Source organism: Meriones unguiculatus, chromosome 6 (genome assembly GCF_030254825.1).
Source record: "Meriones unguiculatus strain TT.TT164.6M chromosome 6, Bangor_MerUng_6.1, whole genome shotgun sequence".
Classification (NCBI taxonomy): Eukaryota; Metazoa; Chordata; class Mammalia; order Rodentia; family Muridae; genus Meriones; species Meriones unguiculatus.
The window spans coordinates 137,132,120-137,149,022 of record NC_083354.1 but is presented as its reverse complement, the minus strand read 5'-3'; the positions used below and the strand labels follow the sequence as shown (position 1 = coordinate 137,149,022).

The following is a 16,903-nucleotide window of genomic DNA, read 5'->3' as shown; positions in this document are numbered from 1 at the left end:
CTAGTCTAATATTTCTAGCAGAGAGCATATTAGTGGCACTGACCATCACAGTTTGTATTACAACAATAGTATGATCTTCAGGAGATATAATTGATAAAATATTTAGTCAAAATTTGAAAACTACTCTATGAGAGAAAATGGTAAGATAAACCACAGATTGGGTAAAAAATACTTTAAAAGCAATGAATAATAAGAACAGTTATCTATAATATACAATGAGCACTCAAAATGCAGAAAAATAAAAGAATAATCTGATTCTCAAAAAAGTAATAATCCATAAACAGACAGTTCTACAAAGAAGAGATGCAAATGAAAAGTATACATATAAAAGGGTCCTAAATATTACGTATCATCACGATGTAAAACTTAAAGCATATGATGGCACAATGCTACCTAATTGTTGTTATGTCCCAAATTCAAAATTGGAAACAGCAAGTGTTGGTAAGGATTTGGAACAAGATGTAGATGTGGACTCAGTCCTCCTGGGGGCACAGCCTGGCCAGGCCACAGAGGAGGACAATGCAGCAGTCCTGATGAGACCTGATGGGCTAGGGTCAGAGGGAAGGGGAGGAGGACCTCCCCTACCAGTGGACTAGGGTAGGGGCATAGACGGAGGGAGGGTGGGATTGGGAAAAGATAAGGGAGGGTGCCACAGCAAGAATACAAAGTGAATAAATTATAATAAATAATAAATAAAAAATTTTAAAGATATGTAGATGTAGAACTTTCATTCACTGCTGCCTGTAAAAGGTCAGGGTAGATGATACCATGGACACTGAGATGAAGAACAGCAAAGGGCTCAGCTTATTTACAAAGCATAATGCATTCTCTTTATTCTTAGCCTTATACTGTGGCAGCTCTGATTACAGAATAGATAGTGTGTAAGACAACAATATACTAGTGGCTGATTTTTTTTTTTTTTTTTACTGGACATAGAGTAGCCTTTTATATGTTATAACAGAACCATTCCCCACAAGATAAATGTGAAGAACATAATTTCTGGCAAAGGAACTACTTGTTTCAGTGTGATGGCAGTTTTTTTTTTTTTTTTTTTTTTTTTTTTTTTTTTTTTTTTACTGTTTATTATATTTTACTGATGAATTTGGCAAAGGAAATATACAATTGTTTTTTTAATTAAAATTTTTTACATTAATTACAGTTTATTTACTTTGTACCTTAGTTGTAGCCTCCTCCCTCATTCCAACCTCCCAATCCCATCCTCCCTCCCTCATCTCATCCCTGCCCCTCTCTAAGTCCACTGATAGGGGAGGTCCTCTTCCTCTTCCATCTGATCCTAGCTTATCAGGTTCATCAAGACTGGTTGCAATGTCCTTCTCTGTGACCTAGCAAGGCTGCTCCTTTTTCAGGGGTGGGGAGGGGATCAAAGAGCCAGCCACTGAGTGTCGCGACCACCTTGACCAGCAAGGAAGGCACGGCACACGAACTCTTCTCCAAGTAGTTTATTCAGGAAGGTTGAGCAATCTTCTGACCCCAGGGAGAGCCCTCCCCAGTAATAAGTACCCTGGAGCCAACCAATCCCAGGAAGCCACGTGGGAAGTGCGGATAGGTAGACGGCAGATCATCAGACACACCACAGCCAATAAGGAGTTGTTTATCCCGAGAGCACTCGCCGGGATGGCAGAAGGTGGAAACCGGTGCCATCTTTAGGGCGTGGCACACACAGCTCTCCACAGTTCCCCCTTTTTGTTTTAGAATGAAACAGGCAAGAGTAGAGGTCTGATCTCCGGCAACCAACTTAGGACCTTGTATGGACTCTGCATCAGGCCTCTCAGCCCAACCTGAGCCCAACCCATCCAGTACCATTTTTTTGGAGGTGGGAGGTAGAGAGGGAATTGATTGGGGAAGGGTGGTACAAACCCGCATGGTATCAGACATGCTCTCCATGAGATCACTATCAGCAGTCAGTGAACCTCACGTGCAGTGCTCAGCCATGCAGCCTGAACGTGACGCTTTAAAAATGTCATGGCGGCAAGCCATGCTTGAGGGGATTGTCCAGCTTCAATTGCTGTGAATGCTTGAATAATCATGGCCTTGTCTCTATTGTGTGTAACCCTCATCCAACACAAAACCCACAGGCCCACCAGGGAGGCCAGCACCAGAAGGCACGCTACCACCCCAATGCCTGCCCACTCCTTGAGATGATTCATTGCAGCCTGTAGCCAATGAAAGATCACACTCATCAGTGCCAGCAATATCTTCATGATGAACTTTTCTCGTCAATTGTTCTGGCACCCACACAGGGTCCTGGTGGTCCTGTGGAAACACACAAACAGACCCCCTTGTCAAAGCTAAGACTGGGTCAGGTCCCTGCCACTCTCCTGTGATGACATCTTTCCATTTTACAAAGCCTCTATTAGCAGGAGAGTGCAACATGTGACGAGCAGCAGCGGATTTTCCTTCCACATCCAGAATTAAAAAAATTAAAGTAAATAAGGCAAGTGATAGTCTCTCTCTAGGGATTTGGCCTTGGCCTATTCCCCTTTTTGTTTTTGCAGACATTCTTTAAGGGTGCGGTGAGCACGGTCCACTATACCTTGTCCTTGTGGATTATAAGGGAGTCCATGATTAAGATGAACCTCCATTTTTTTACAGAAACTCATAAAAGTCTGAGCGGTGTATGCTGGTCCATTATCTGTTTTTAGTTGTAGGGGACGACCCCACGCAGCCCATGCTTCCAGACAGTGGGTGATGACATTTCGAGCCTTTTCTCCACTTAAAGGCATTGCATGGATAATGCCAGAGCAGGTATCCACAGACACATGGACATGTTTCACTGTTCCAAAATCAGCAATATGTATCACATCCATTTGCCATAACTTTAAAGGCAATAATCCTCGAGGATTAACCCCAAGACCAGGGGGATGATGATGAATGACACAGTGAGGACAAGTTATAACAATCTGTATGGCATCATTTCTGGACAACTTAAACTTTTGCTGTAAGGTCTTTGCATTGACATGAAACTTTTGATGAAACTGAGTAGCCAACTCAATAGCTGAGTCAAGGAAAATATATTCTGCTCTAGTCCAAGAATCCACTGTATTATTACCTGTAGCAAGAGGGCCAGGGAACCCTGTGTGTGCTCTAATATGCTGAATATAAAAACGGTGATTCCTATCAAGAATCAACTTCTGTAATTTTTGTAACAGCACGGACACAGAACTTGCTAATTTAATCGGACCTGCCACTTCCAGAACTTTTACAGCATTAACCACATAAGCTGAATCTGATAGAAAATTAAATGGAAAAGAACAATATTTAAATACTTCTAAAACAATTTTAAGCTCAACTACTTGTGGAGACCCGGGAGCGAATTGAACAGAAACAGGGTCTTTACCTTCAATCATATAAACCCCAACGCCTGTTTTTGAACCATCACTAAAAATATTAGGGGCTCCAGGTACAGGCTGACTGGAGGTGACCCTTGGAAATATAACAGGGTGCTCTTTGAAAAATGTAGGCAGCAGAAACCCCATAAGTATGGACTGATTCTGCCAGGGTCTTAATCACCTTAAAATCCAGAAGCTCATGGACCCTGTTTCCTTGTGGATCCTGGAACACAGGGCAGGCCAGTGCTAATTCAGCACGTACCTGGCGCCAAACTTCCGGACAGTTGGTCTGACTGGAACCCATGTTCCCTATGCCTCCCTCCAGTGGATTATACGGCGGGGGGGGGGGGGCGAGGGAGTCCTGATTTGATCCTCCTGCCCCTTTTCTGGGGTTTTTTCTTTCTCTTTTCTTTAACCTTTGTTTTTTCCAGTCTTGCTATAAGCTCCTCAATTTCCTTTTCGATATCTTCCGCCCCAGACTCACTATCTGAACTACAGGTTGAACCAGGGCTCTCAGCCTCGGAGGATTTCTCCGACTTAGTTGACCTCTCCTCCTTCAATTGATCTAATGCTGCTTGCCCTTCCTCTATCGCTTGGAAACACCTCTGATCTTCCAGGCAACTTTGGACAAGTTGCCACACAGGTATCACCCCGGGCCTCAAAGTTCCTTTTGTCTTTGCTAGATCTAAGTCTTGTCCTAACTTCTCCCAACAAGAGATCGTAAGATCCCCCAACACCGCAAATCATGGGGAAGCCGTGTCACAGGCCTCTAAGAATCCCTCTAAGGTAGATACCTTTAGCTTGAGCTTCTTAGATAGAAGCAGCTCCTGTAGAGCTAGAAAAATTGGGTGCGAAGGAAAAGCGCCCATGTCTTACTTTCGGTTCCCTGATCCGCGAACTTGTTTTCGCTCTGTCTTGGTCTACAGACAAGAGCAGCTAGCCGCAACTACCACGGACTTTATCGTCCCAACTTACCTTGGGAACTTACCAGTGCACTGCCCTGACTACAAGGAGTTCTGAGTCCTCAGTTTCCCCGTACGGGCCACCACTTGTCGCGACCACCTCAACCAGCAAGGAAGGCACGGCACACGAACTCTTCTCCAAGTAGTTTATTCAGGAAGGTTGAGCAATCTTCTGACCCCACCCAGGGAGAGCCCTCCCCAGTAATAAGTACCCTGGAGCCAACCAATCCCAGGAAGCCACGTGGGAAGTGTGGATAGGTAGACGGCAGATCATCAGATACACCACAGCCGATAAGGAGTTGTTTATCCCGAGAGCACTCGCCGGGATGGCAGAAGGCAGAAACCGGTGCCATCTTTAGGGCACGGCACATGCAGCTCTCCACAACTGAGTTCATGTCAGGGACACTCCCTGTTCCCCTTACTAGGAAGCTCACCTGCCATGGGCTGCTTCTGAGCAGAAGATCTAGGTTATATCCATGCATGATCCTTGGTTGGAGAATCAGTCTCAGAAAAGACCTCTGTGCCCAGATATATTTGGTCCTTGTCGAGCTCCTGTCCTCTCCAGGTCTTACTAATTTCCCCTTCTTTCATATGATTTCCTGGACTTTGCATGATATTGGCATAGAAACAGAATGGTGGATCAATGGAACAGAATAGAAGACACAGAAATAAACCCATACTCCTATGGATACCTGATTTTTAACAAGAAGCCAAAACCATATAATGGAAAAAAAGACAGCATCTTCAACAAATGGTGCTCGTTCAACTGGATGTCTACATGCAGAAAAATGAAAATAGATCCATATTTATCACTCTACACAAAACTAAAGTCCAAGTGGATCAAAGACCTCAACATAAAACCAGATATGCTAAATCGGTTAGAAGAAAAAGTGGGGAAAAGCCTAGAACTTATTGGCACAGGAGACAACTTCCTGAACAGAGCACCAACAGCACAGGCTCTAAGATCAGCAATCAATAAATGGGACCTCATGAAACTGAACAGCTTCTGTAAGGCAAAAGAGACTGTGATGGCAGTTTTATGCTAAAGCTCTGCAAACATCATCTTCTTGTTTTCAAGGGACAGCTGTCAAGTGCATTGTCCTGAGTTGATGTCAGTTCAGCAAATCTTCAGTTACTATCTCCCAGCAAATTTAGAAAAATTTTAGTTTCTTACAACACTAAACATATTCTTACCATATGATCACAAATCATACTCAACAGTAATCAAAGAGGTTGAAAACAATACCCATTCAGTAATTGTATATGGTTTTTTATAGAAGATCCATTTATAATTCTAACATTTTAAAGTAACCATAATTTCTATTTATATTTTAAACTTCTAAACTATTGGTGCATACAAAAAACAAAATGGAAGATAGATGAGATCATGGCCACTACAAGACGTGTATAAAATTTGAATATGAATGAGTCAAAAAAAGAAGCCAGTCTGGAAAACTCACAAAATGCATGATTTCAAATATAAAATAGCCTGGAGAAGGCAATGCATCTTGGAAAATAAATAAATAGGCTGTCAAGGTTTGGGAAGAAAGGAGGGAGGCACAGATGTATCTTAGAGACGTTTCAGAACAATAAAGCCATTATGCACTGTACTACTCTTATGGACACATATCTTTATAAAATTGCAAAATGCATACAATGAATGATTTCAGCAGTGAGTCCTAAAGCAGACAGTTCATCTGAAGTGACAATGGTGTATCATTGTAGGGTCCCACGCTAATATGGGAGATGTTTTGAACACACGAAGGAGATTCAGCAGGTGGTTAGAAAACTCTACATCAGTATTGCAACAACCCAATTTTGAAGTCTGTTCTGAAAAGGAGAATGCTTAATTCATTCACATATTACTATTATGGATTAAAATTAAGAAACCTAGATGTTCAAATTTATTTTTATTCTTAGCAGGACCTTGATAATAATGCAGGAAGAACGAAAGAACTGAAAGCTCAGTGATAAAAACTGAAGACAGGACAAAACATGAGGACAGAACATTAATAAAGCAGCACAAAGAGTTCATTATTCAGGAAAAAGAAGGAAGGATTGATTCTGCTATCACAGCACAGTGGCTTAGTACCATATGAATGCTAATAAACACAGCAGGTAACTCTAACAGAGACTTCCTCCATGCCAGCCTTTTTGCTAAAGATTCAGTGTGTGAATACTACACTAATCCTTACTCTAAAAATCATGTAAGCTGAGTGCAAACATTTTATTTCTGTTTTATAGGTAAGACAAATGATGAAGCATGCTAATATATATTCTGATCTATAAACATTCTTACATTCTTGATAAAGTAGCAGATACATAGTAATGACACATTTATATACTACTATGATTCATCTATTACATTTTATCTAGGAATTTTAACTGATGTTTTCAAAATTTCATTTGAAAGTATCTCTGAATACTATAATTTCTCATGTAGTAATGTCAGTGTTTTATTATCTGGAACACATAAATATTCATAATGTTTAGTTTTATCTACACTAGAAAAAGGCCTATTTTATTACTTTGAAACATCTTTCTTTTTGCTGAACATATTTTGGCCTTGGTGCATGAAACTTTGTCTCTGGTTGTTTATAATTTTTACATTACTTCTTTTTGAGTATGCCCATTCTTTTCTTTTTCCATCTATTTGAATTCACCTACTGGAAAAATAAAACATTTTTTTGTAATCAAATCTAGAAATATTTATTTTCCCATTGTATATAAGTATAGAAATAGAAATACATCTATATAAATTGATATGAACAATAATTATTCTTCATAATGCCATATTATTTTATGCTGCCTTTATTCCTTACAGGTATGAATTTTCATTACAGTACAGTTTATTTTCTATTATTGTTTTAAATTTATGAAATTTTTTATTTTGAACTTAGTCATTTTATAATTTATTCCTTTATAAACTGAGCACTATTATCTATTTTTATAGACTGTTTAGGTTAGTTTATTAAAACAATCAATGATAAGTATCAAGTGTTTAGATCTGGGGCTATAGCTCAGTCACTAAAATACCTGCCACCCATGTAAGAACACAGTTCAGATCCATAGCATCCTTTAGCATAGTGTGAAGCACATACTTATGATACCAGCACACTGAGAAAGGAGCTTTGAGAACCTCAGGGACATAGCTGACCATTCTAGCTGAGAATCTGAGCTTCAGGTTCAGTGGGAGATCCTGCCTCAAAAATAAGGTGAAGAGAATTGAAGATGTATGATGTCAACCTATGGCTTACAAAATCAGTTGTGTGCAAGAACACGCAGCTATACACGCTCGCATGTGTGTGCACGTGCGCACACACATACACACAAATATGTAGGAGCATGTATACACACAAAATGTTTCTTATTCTTTCCTGTCTCCCTCCTTTGATATAGTTTTTTGCTATTATTTTGATTGCTTTTTGTTGCCTTAAGTGATTTTCTTTGATTTCTAACCATAAATGATTATCACATTTATACCCTATCTTCTCTTATCTTTTTTTCAAAGACTGCTTAGATGTATCACTTTATAATGTATGGATCAATGAAGCTTCTATTCTATTCTATTGCTTTATTTCTTACTTTTTATAAATTTAGACCAGTAGATAAAATCTGTTAATTTATTAACTTGAACAACCAGTTTGTTATCCAGCATATTTCTTTTTATCTATCTTAGAAAGCTAAATTTTGTTTTCTAACTTAGTGATTTTTCTAAAGATAGATTCCTGAGAATAGTATTTCTGGAGTTCTCACAAATTCAAAACTGTTTGTACTCATTATACTTGAAGGGCACTTAGCTAAAAAGAATAAAAGAAAACTATAGCTGACATTCTTTTCTTAGTCTTGATGCAGGCTTTGTCCACTGATGTTGAATGACTGTACTTCACTAGTGGAATTGGCAGAAAAAAAGTTTTTAGAATAGTATTGTTTTCCTTGAAATGAAAATCAAAGTTACTTTGAGATTCCATGGTAGACCTGTCAGAAAGTCCAAGATTAATGACAAAAGTGACAGCTCATGTTGATGAAGAGAGCAAAGGGAACACTCCTCCATTGCTGTTCTGAGCAAAAATTTGTAGAACCACTATGGTGGTTCCTCAGAAAACTGGGAATAGTTCTACCTCAAGACCCAATACTCTTGAGCATATTTCCAAAGAACACTCCTCCTACCTTAAAGACACTTGCTCAACTATGTTAATAGTGGTTTTCTTCATAACTGGAAACTGGAAACAATCTAGATGCTTGTCAAGAGAAGAATAAAGAAGTTCTGGTTCATTTACATAACAGGGTATTATTTAGCTGTCAAAAAAATGGCATTATAGCTAGGTGTGGTACATGCCTTTAATCCTAGCACTCAGGGAGGCAGAGACACATGGATCACTGTAAGTTCTAGGCCATCCTGGTCTACAGAGTAGGTCCAGGACAGCCAAGACTACACAGAGAACCCTATCTCAAAAAACAAAACAAAACAAAAGACATTACGAAATTGTCAGGCAAATAGATGGACCTAGGAAAATTCATCCTGAAGTAACTAATACCAAGAAAGATAAACATGATCAGTGCCTAGCTCAGTTATTGTCAGAGAGGCTTTCATCAGCATCTGATGAGAGCAGATGCAGAGACCCACAGCCAAACATTAGGCAGAGACAAAGCCCAAATTGAAGATCTCCATCAAATTCATTCCGGTAGAGTTCTGGTAACTGAGTAAAAGAGGGGGAGGAAGAATTGGAAGAGCCAGAGGGGTCGAGGACACAAAGTAAGTAGAATCCATAGGGGATCACAGAGACTGAAGCAGCAATTACATGGGTCTTCACTAAGTACTCTGCATATATGTTCTGGTTGTTATCTGCCATTTTTATGGGACTCTTAACAGTGTGAGTGAGAGTGTCTTTGACTCTTTAAACTTTTTTGACTCCTACTGGGTTCCCTATCCCAGGCTGGACATGAGAGTTTGTGCCTAATCTTATTATAACATGTTATGCCTTATTCAGTTAATATCCTTAGGAGGCCTGCTCTTTTGTGAAGGGAAACAGAGGGATAGATCTGGGAGAAAGTAAAAGTGTGGAGACAGGAACTGGAAAGAGTAGAGAGAGGGGATGTTGTAGCGAGAATAACTTGTATAGTGTATGGATGCATCACCTGTCCAAACACAAACAAACAAACAATCAACAGCAACAAACCCATGGCCTATAGGAAAGGGTGAAATGAAAGGTGGGACATCCAGTAGGCAGAAAGTATTCTGGGATAGAGCCAGGCACAGGAGATTAGTCCCAGAAGATGTGAGGAGGACAGATGCATGATATCTGAGCACAGGTAACCAGCCATGTGGCAGAGTGTATTTTAATTTACAAGCTACCTATATGGCCTAGTTATTTCTAAATATATTTTGAGTCTCATGAATCATTATTCCAGAAGATTGGAGCCAGGAGGAAAACCTACCACAATAGGATACTGCAGCCAGGACATATGGAAAACAAAAAAAGACAAAAACAAAAATGAAATGAAATGAAAAGAAGTAAAATTTCTAAGATAGCAATAATAATAATAACTTCTAAGAAAAATTTATTATTATTATTTATTATTATTATTTAACTTTTTCTTATAGCTGGCATTTATCATTTTTGAGAAATTTCTCTTGTAATCATTTTTGTCCAACATGAAAATTGAAATCTTTCATTTTAAAGAAAGTTTTCTTAATATACTAAAAATATTTTTTCTTTTTATTACCAATTCTTAATCTTCTAGAACTTGTTTTGTCTCTTGGTTTGCTTTTTTCACCTCATCCTTTTCCTGACTATTTTACATTTCTGTCCCCACCCTTAAAATTTACCTCCATATTTACTTTATGTATATTCTTCCATTTTTCTGTCCTAACTTGTGACTGGTCCTTATCTCCCCACTGCTTTTTTGAACTCTTCCAGCTCTGTCATCAGTTACTATCTTCTCATAATCTCCTCAAAAATCTTGAAATTATGCCTGTGAAATTCTGTATGTCATTCTTAGAGTCAATTCCTTTGCTGTGCCTTTATAAAAATTCATGTCAGAATATTAAAACCATATTTTAACTTCTCCATAGCAACATTTTTTATGGTATAAAAATTTCAACAATTGGCCCATTTCATCTCCTCTCAATGATTTTGTTTTTATATTGATACTGTGTCATTTTTATCTATTTAATAGCTAAGTCAACATGTTTTTCATCAAAGTGAGAAAAGGAAATAGTAACCAAGGATTTCCAAAGTTTTTTCTTTGTTACCAATAAAGGAACAAACAGCTGTTTGCAATCAGTGCTCTTATCTAATCATTTCATATCCTACTTCAGAGAGTTGCAGGTGGTATTGCATCTATAGGAGGTTGTGGGAAGAAAGAAATGCTTGCTTCTCAAGCTAATGTGAGTAGCTAGCCTTAGCTGACTCCTGTGAGGCTTGTGTTTTTTTATTTCCTTTTTTGTTTGTAGCCACTGGCCAGTTCTTGTTCTTGAATATATTGTGCCAAGAAAAATAAATTTCCCATTTTCAAAAGAAATTCGCTTCTGAAGTATAGGTGCCACTGGGATCATTCTCAGATCTTCCTCCTGCAACATCCCTAACATCTCCATCCCCTGTGACACTTACATTTGATCTTGGTAGTTTGATCATTCATCTATGTGATTTGGTAATGGTAGGCTTCTCATTGTGTCCTTGGAAAAGTTAAGTGGGAATATAAGGGAAAGCTGAAGCTTACTGCTTCATCTCCACATCAGCTTTAGTTCCTATAGCCAGTGGTATCAAAAATATACTGTAACTCATTTGTAGTGTTTAGAGCTCTCTTTAATCTTACAGATAGTATTCTATAAATTACCACAAATAAAAACAAACACCCATTTAAAGAAAAGTTGTAGCTGACCAAATTTTCACTTGTCAACAAACTGTCTGGTTTTTTCATAGTGTGTGAGTTTGGCTTTTTCTTTTATTTTTTAAATTCTTTCTTTCTTTCTTTTTTTATAACTCTTCTTTCCCTTTTCTCTTCACAGCTTATGCATAAATTCACTGCAGCATAACCTAGTAATCACTCTTCATTTACCTCTTAGGTATCTTAATGACTATAATTAAATTATTAAATATTTATTCATTAAACCTAAAAATACTATAATTGCCATTATCATATAATTTTTTAACTGACCCATTTTATTGAATCATTAGACAATAAGTTTACAAGGGCAAAGCTAGCACTTTCCTTCATTGTTGTATTGCTTAACATAGAACTGGACCACAGAGTGCTCATCCAATGTCTGTTCTATAAATACAGTATTGATTTTACTGCATTAGATACTTCCTACCAAGTGTACAGTAACAGTTCATAGACTCTCAAGACCTCCCAGTTTCAGAAAATTTCAAATGAGTTTCTTTTCAATTAAGTAATTGCCAAGGTATTCAAAGGAGTTTTTATTTTATTAATCAGATCATTTTGGTTTATGTTATTGTAGTACATGATATGTTTATACAGTAATGGAGACGCAAGCAGAAAGGGGAAAGAGGGAATGCTATGGTGGAGGTGAAAGTTTTCATTCATCCAAAATTTGAATTAAAAACTAAGTTTTTCGACAAGAGAATTTGAATGCCCTATTACCTTTTATTTTCCTCTTCTTTATCTTTCTTGTTTCCAGGGGATCACATGGTTGTGAAAGGAAGCTAAAGTGAGAGCCTAAGTGTGTTTTTGTGTTTTGTCTCTTCGCTTAGATTTAAGGAATTCTAGTTTCCAGTTCACAACCATAAAATCAGACTGCAAAAGTACCGCAATTGCTGAGATGCACCAAATATGAGGAGACATCGCAAACATTTCTCAAAGGCAAATTATCTTATTAAAAAAATAATGAGGTGTAATATAGATGCCCTGTTATGACTGGTCCAGAGTCTGGAAGCTCGTGGAGAAACTGTCTCTAGGACATGGCATTATCACTGCAGTCATGAACTCATAGTAGCTGTGGTTGCTTGCAGAAGTTGTGCTCTCATAGCAGTATTCCCAGTCAAGTCAGCATGAGCTCCCAACCCTACCTACCCAAGGAGCTGATGGTCAAAGGCAGTTGGAGGAAAGATAGTCTGTTTTCTTTAAGGGTATGCCCCCTAGTAGGACAGCCATATTCTAGTGCATGGCCTCAAATCCATGGGTATAAATCTGTCTAGGTGGTTTATTAGCTAATTTTCTACTGCTGTGATAAAACACCAAAACCCAGGCAACTTGTAAAAAAGGTGTTTAATTAGGGCAGTTCTCCAGAGGATTAGAGTTCATGATGGTGAAGCAAAACCACGATGACAGGCACATATGAGAACTCACATCTCATACAAGCAAGAGACAGAGAGTACACTAGGGATGACAGGAGATTTTAAAACCCGAACCTACCGTTAGTGACGTGCCTCATCTGACGAGGCCGTATTCTTTAATCCTTTTCTAACAGTCTCAACAATTGAAGACCAACTATTCAAACAGATGAGCCTGTGGAGGCCACTCTCATTCAAACTACAACAGCTATGAAAAACAAAATCAAATTTTATGAAGTTCAGGTGGGCTAGGGTTGGATTTATGGAAGGAGTTAGGGTTGCCAGTGGTGGTTAATAATAACACAATATATTGTTTGCACATATGAAATTCTCAGTTATACTAAAATTACATAAAACATGATATGAAAAATGAAAACGTGAGGGATATCCTAATCATACCTGAGGAAATTTTTATTAATTTTTATTAATTCTCAAAAAACACTCTTTGATTAAGTAGTTACTATCATTTGCAAACTTTATCATTCACCTTTGACAATAGTCCTGAGTGGGGTATTAAACTTCATTAGCCATTGTAAAATTAATTAATTATATATATATATATTAATTAATACAGGAAATTATAGCATCAGTTATTCATAAACTAGCTATTTTCCAAATGAAAGACACAGAAACTTGTTAGATTTACAATAAGCTTTAAAGCACTAGACCTGGGCAGGTATCAACTCTCTAAGCCATCCTGACTGCTTCTCAGACAAAATACAAAATAGTTGCACATGTTCACTTTGGACTGCTTCTGCTCCATCAGGCCAGTCCTCAGAGCAAGCTGCTCATGGCCATGTGCTCCTGGTTACCCCATGGTGACCTCCTGTCTCCTCTCCATCTTTGTCCACCTCCTTCTCCTCTCCTCAGGGCGCTTCTGACACACCAAGCCCTGGAAACTTCCCTCTGCCTACCTTTCTTCTGCCTAGCAACTTCCTTAACCAACCAGGAGTAACTGGGCACTATTTCTTACTTCACATAGATACAGGAGATGGTTCAACATACCTAACAATGCCCAGGGCAAGGCAGTAAGCAGATCTCAGGGCACTGAAATCAGCATCTGAAAACACAGTATACAAGACCTTCCTCCAATAAGTCATTTTCTTTCTATGTTCTTTAAGTAGTTAACACTAGGTGGTTTTATCTGGTGCACTGCTGCATATCTGGACCCAACAGCATACGCCTTTTGAAGCTGGAGTGTGAGGGCCATTGGCCCTTACTGAATAGATGCTTCTCATATTCTGACCATGCAGACATGAAACCAAATATTTTCATTGGCATGCATGTTCATAGGAAGAGTCTGACAAGTCATAGACATCATCAAATATTAATATATCACTGAAATTTAACTTTTATTCATGTAAAAAGATACAGAGATAGAGGGTTTTCAATAATATTTAAGGCTGGCTTGAGGCATTAAAATGTTTTTCACACTGCATTTATAACTAAGAGAGGATTTATTTTAATATGAGTACATTTGTTATATAAGACATAATTATGTAAAATAAAATGTCTAAATTATTTTAGAGACTAAGTTCCTTTAGCAGATGAAGATTACTACATTAAGGAAAGCAGCATGTGGACATGCTTGGTATACACACACACACACACACACACACAACACACACTTTTCTCCAGTGCTCTGGTAAGGAATTGAGGAATACAGGAGTACTTCCTGTATTATTTTACGAGAGTTTTACTAGACTTCTTTCTCCACCTGTGTCATCACACACACAATCTATTTGCTCCCTGCCTGTGGCCAGCTCCAGTTAGCATGTGAAGATTATGAAACAAAGTCAAGCCTCATAGGAATTCATCAATAATGACTGTCTTTATCTTTACTAAGTATGTGAGTTCTTTTTCTGATTCTTGAAAGTGTAGGAGGCAATAAATATAGTTTCTATATGTATTTGGATCTTTGTAGTTCAAGAATAAATATCGAAGATTGATTTGTAGTCCAAAGTGGAGCCTGTCTCCAGAAAAATGGGATGAGGGGCAATGAAGGGTCAGCCCTGGCTTGCTATCTGTCTGTCACCTATCTACCTACCTGTTTGTATTTTAATGACAGCTAAAGAGGACAGTCAGTACTGAGCAGCACTGCCCTTCACATTTACGACCTTCCTGAATCACTGAGACTGTGGTTCCAAATACTCAATCACCTCCTTTTTAACCCGACTTTAGGTGGTCAACCCCAGCTGAGGACAAACACCTTCATCCATGACCAGAGAGCAGATTCAAAGGACAGAGAAGGTTGCCCACATTGAGCTCCCTGCTGGCGCCTTCTGTCTGGACTGCCTGTGCCAAATAGCGCCCATAGAAACAATCAGTAATAGGGAACTCCACAGATGTGGCTGCTGCATGTACAGAACCTCAGTTTGACCGAAAAGGAGAGTGGAAGAGAGTGACAAGCTGACAGTCCGCAACTGGGAGCTGCAGCAATGGAACCAGCGACTGCGTGTGAGTGCACAGGTGCTGTAGGCCTGGAGCGAAGAGCTGTGTCTCTGCAGCCTCCCGGCTCAGCACAAGAGGCAGCTTGCTGAAACTGCATCCGCAGCGGAGCGTGGGTACTCCCAGACACCGCCACCAAAGGAAGAGCCAAAGGAAAGGGCGCGAAGGGGAAGCATGGAGTAGCAGGGGATTGGGGCAAGATCCACAGCCTCATCTCAGAGCTCCTTTGGTGGGAACCTGCACCGGCTGCTATGCTCCTCCCTTCTCTTCCCAACTCTCGGTGATCATCTCCATCTCCCCTCGCACATCCCTTCCCCCTCCCCGCTTTCTTTGCTCTCCCTCCCTGCCGCGTGCCTGCTCCCCTCCCCCTCGACTGACTGCTCTGGGCAGCAGCAACCTCGGCAGCCCGGGAGATGGGCAGAGAGAGCGCGGGGCGCTGCAGCTCTGGAGCCACCGCTCTCCCCGCCCCCGGTTCCCTGAGCCCCCGCCGCCGCTCTCGCCTCCCGGCTTTCCCCCGACTCCAGCTCTGCTTTTAGGACAGCGCCGCCACCGCCTCCAGCTTTCGTCCCGCCCGCGACGCGCTGCCCTCACGCGCCCTGGATGGCGCTTTCCCTTGCTGGGATCGGTGAGTACCGGAGAGTCCAGGGGGTCAGGCTCAGGGCTGAGCGCCCAGAGAACATTCTTAGACTAGAGAGGCACCCTGACCACCTGCTGGTTGTCCTCCTGGCACAGGGTCTCTGGCAGGTCCCCGGGGACATTTGATTTCAACTCCGCCAGCCGGGAACCTGAACCCTTTCTCTTCCAGAGAGAGCTGCTGTAGCGCTTATTCCCTTGCCACCCTCCTGCCCTCTGGCTGCTACCCTCACTCCCATGGCAGATAGCCCCCGCCTGGCGTCACTTCAAACAGGGTCATTGCAGACCTCATTGTCCCCACGTCTTTCTGAATTCCACCTTCTGCCGCGTGCCCAGGTTTCGCCACAAAGTCCTACCCTGAGCCATCTCCCCTTAAAGCTTGACCACAGAGCCCCGGTCCTGCCATCTCATTCCTTCTCAGAGTGAATAGTCTTAGTGAATTCTGACCTCATTCCCTCCATCTGATGCTGCCTCCCAGATTTTCTGACACTCACCTCAAGACTGACACCGCCACGAGGCGATCCTGCCTTCTGTGTATTGTGTCTCTGCACCTGGATTGGACTGTTCAGGTGATGATCAAGCATGAGAGGAGAAAGATAAAAATAGCAGATCTTTTGGGACTAAACTTTTCGTCATTGTTTCAAAGTGCACAACTATTTATGTTGCTTAGATTCCTTCTTGTCTGCGGGCTTGTTGGCTGAGCACAGGGGAGGCCCCTTATTTTACCTGTTTTTCCCAGAATCTCTCTTCCTTTCAGGTCTGAGAGCAGAGCACTTACATAGCTGAGTTGCGAATCTCCCTCAGCTATGCCACCCAAAACTCAGCAACTTTGAAAATAAGAAGCTTTTCCTTGAAAGAGGACAAGGTGGCACTTAGAATATATACATTTTTTTTTTTAAATTCCCATAAGCCAAAGACCTTAGTGTTTCTCTTCTTGTTTAGAGCCTGAGAGGGGAACCACGCGCCTCAGGTGCAGTATAGTTAGTCTCTTGCCATCTCTAGGGTATTTCTGTATGAGCTTCCCGAACGCAGCTTATCATTTGTTTGTGGTTAGCTTGAGCGAAAACAGGTGTTGTGTTCAATGAATGAATCTGAGAAAGGGAGTTGAGATTACCCGTGAACAGGAAAGGAGGGAATTAAAACATTGCATTTTTTATTCAAGATTCTTCTATTCTTATCTCATAAAATAAGGTCCCACACAACTTAAGAATTT

At 40.3% G+C, this 16,903-nt stretch overlaps 1 protein-coding gene across 2 annotated transcripts in view; it reads left to right on the top strand.

The window, feature by feature from the left end:
- The first annotated feature begins 15,552 nt into the window (after positions 1–15,552).
- Positions 15,553–16,903, top strand: part of Fut9 (fucosyltransferase 9) — a 214,343-nt gene continuing 212,992 nt past the window's right edge. The window contains exon 1 of one of the 2 annotated variants that reach the window (XM_060386075.1): positions 15,553–15,682. The gene's annotated coding sequence lies outside the window, so the exon portion shown is untranslated. The remainder of the gene's footprint in view (positions 15,683–16,903) is intronic. The other variant, XM_060386076.1, reaches the window with a different exon arrangement.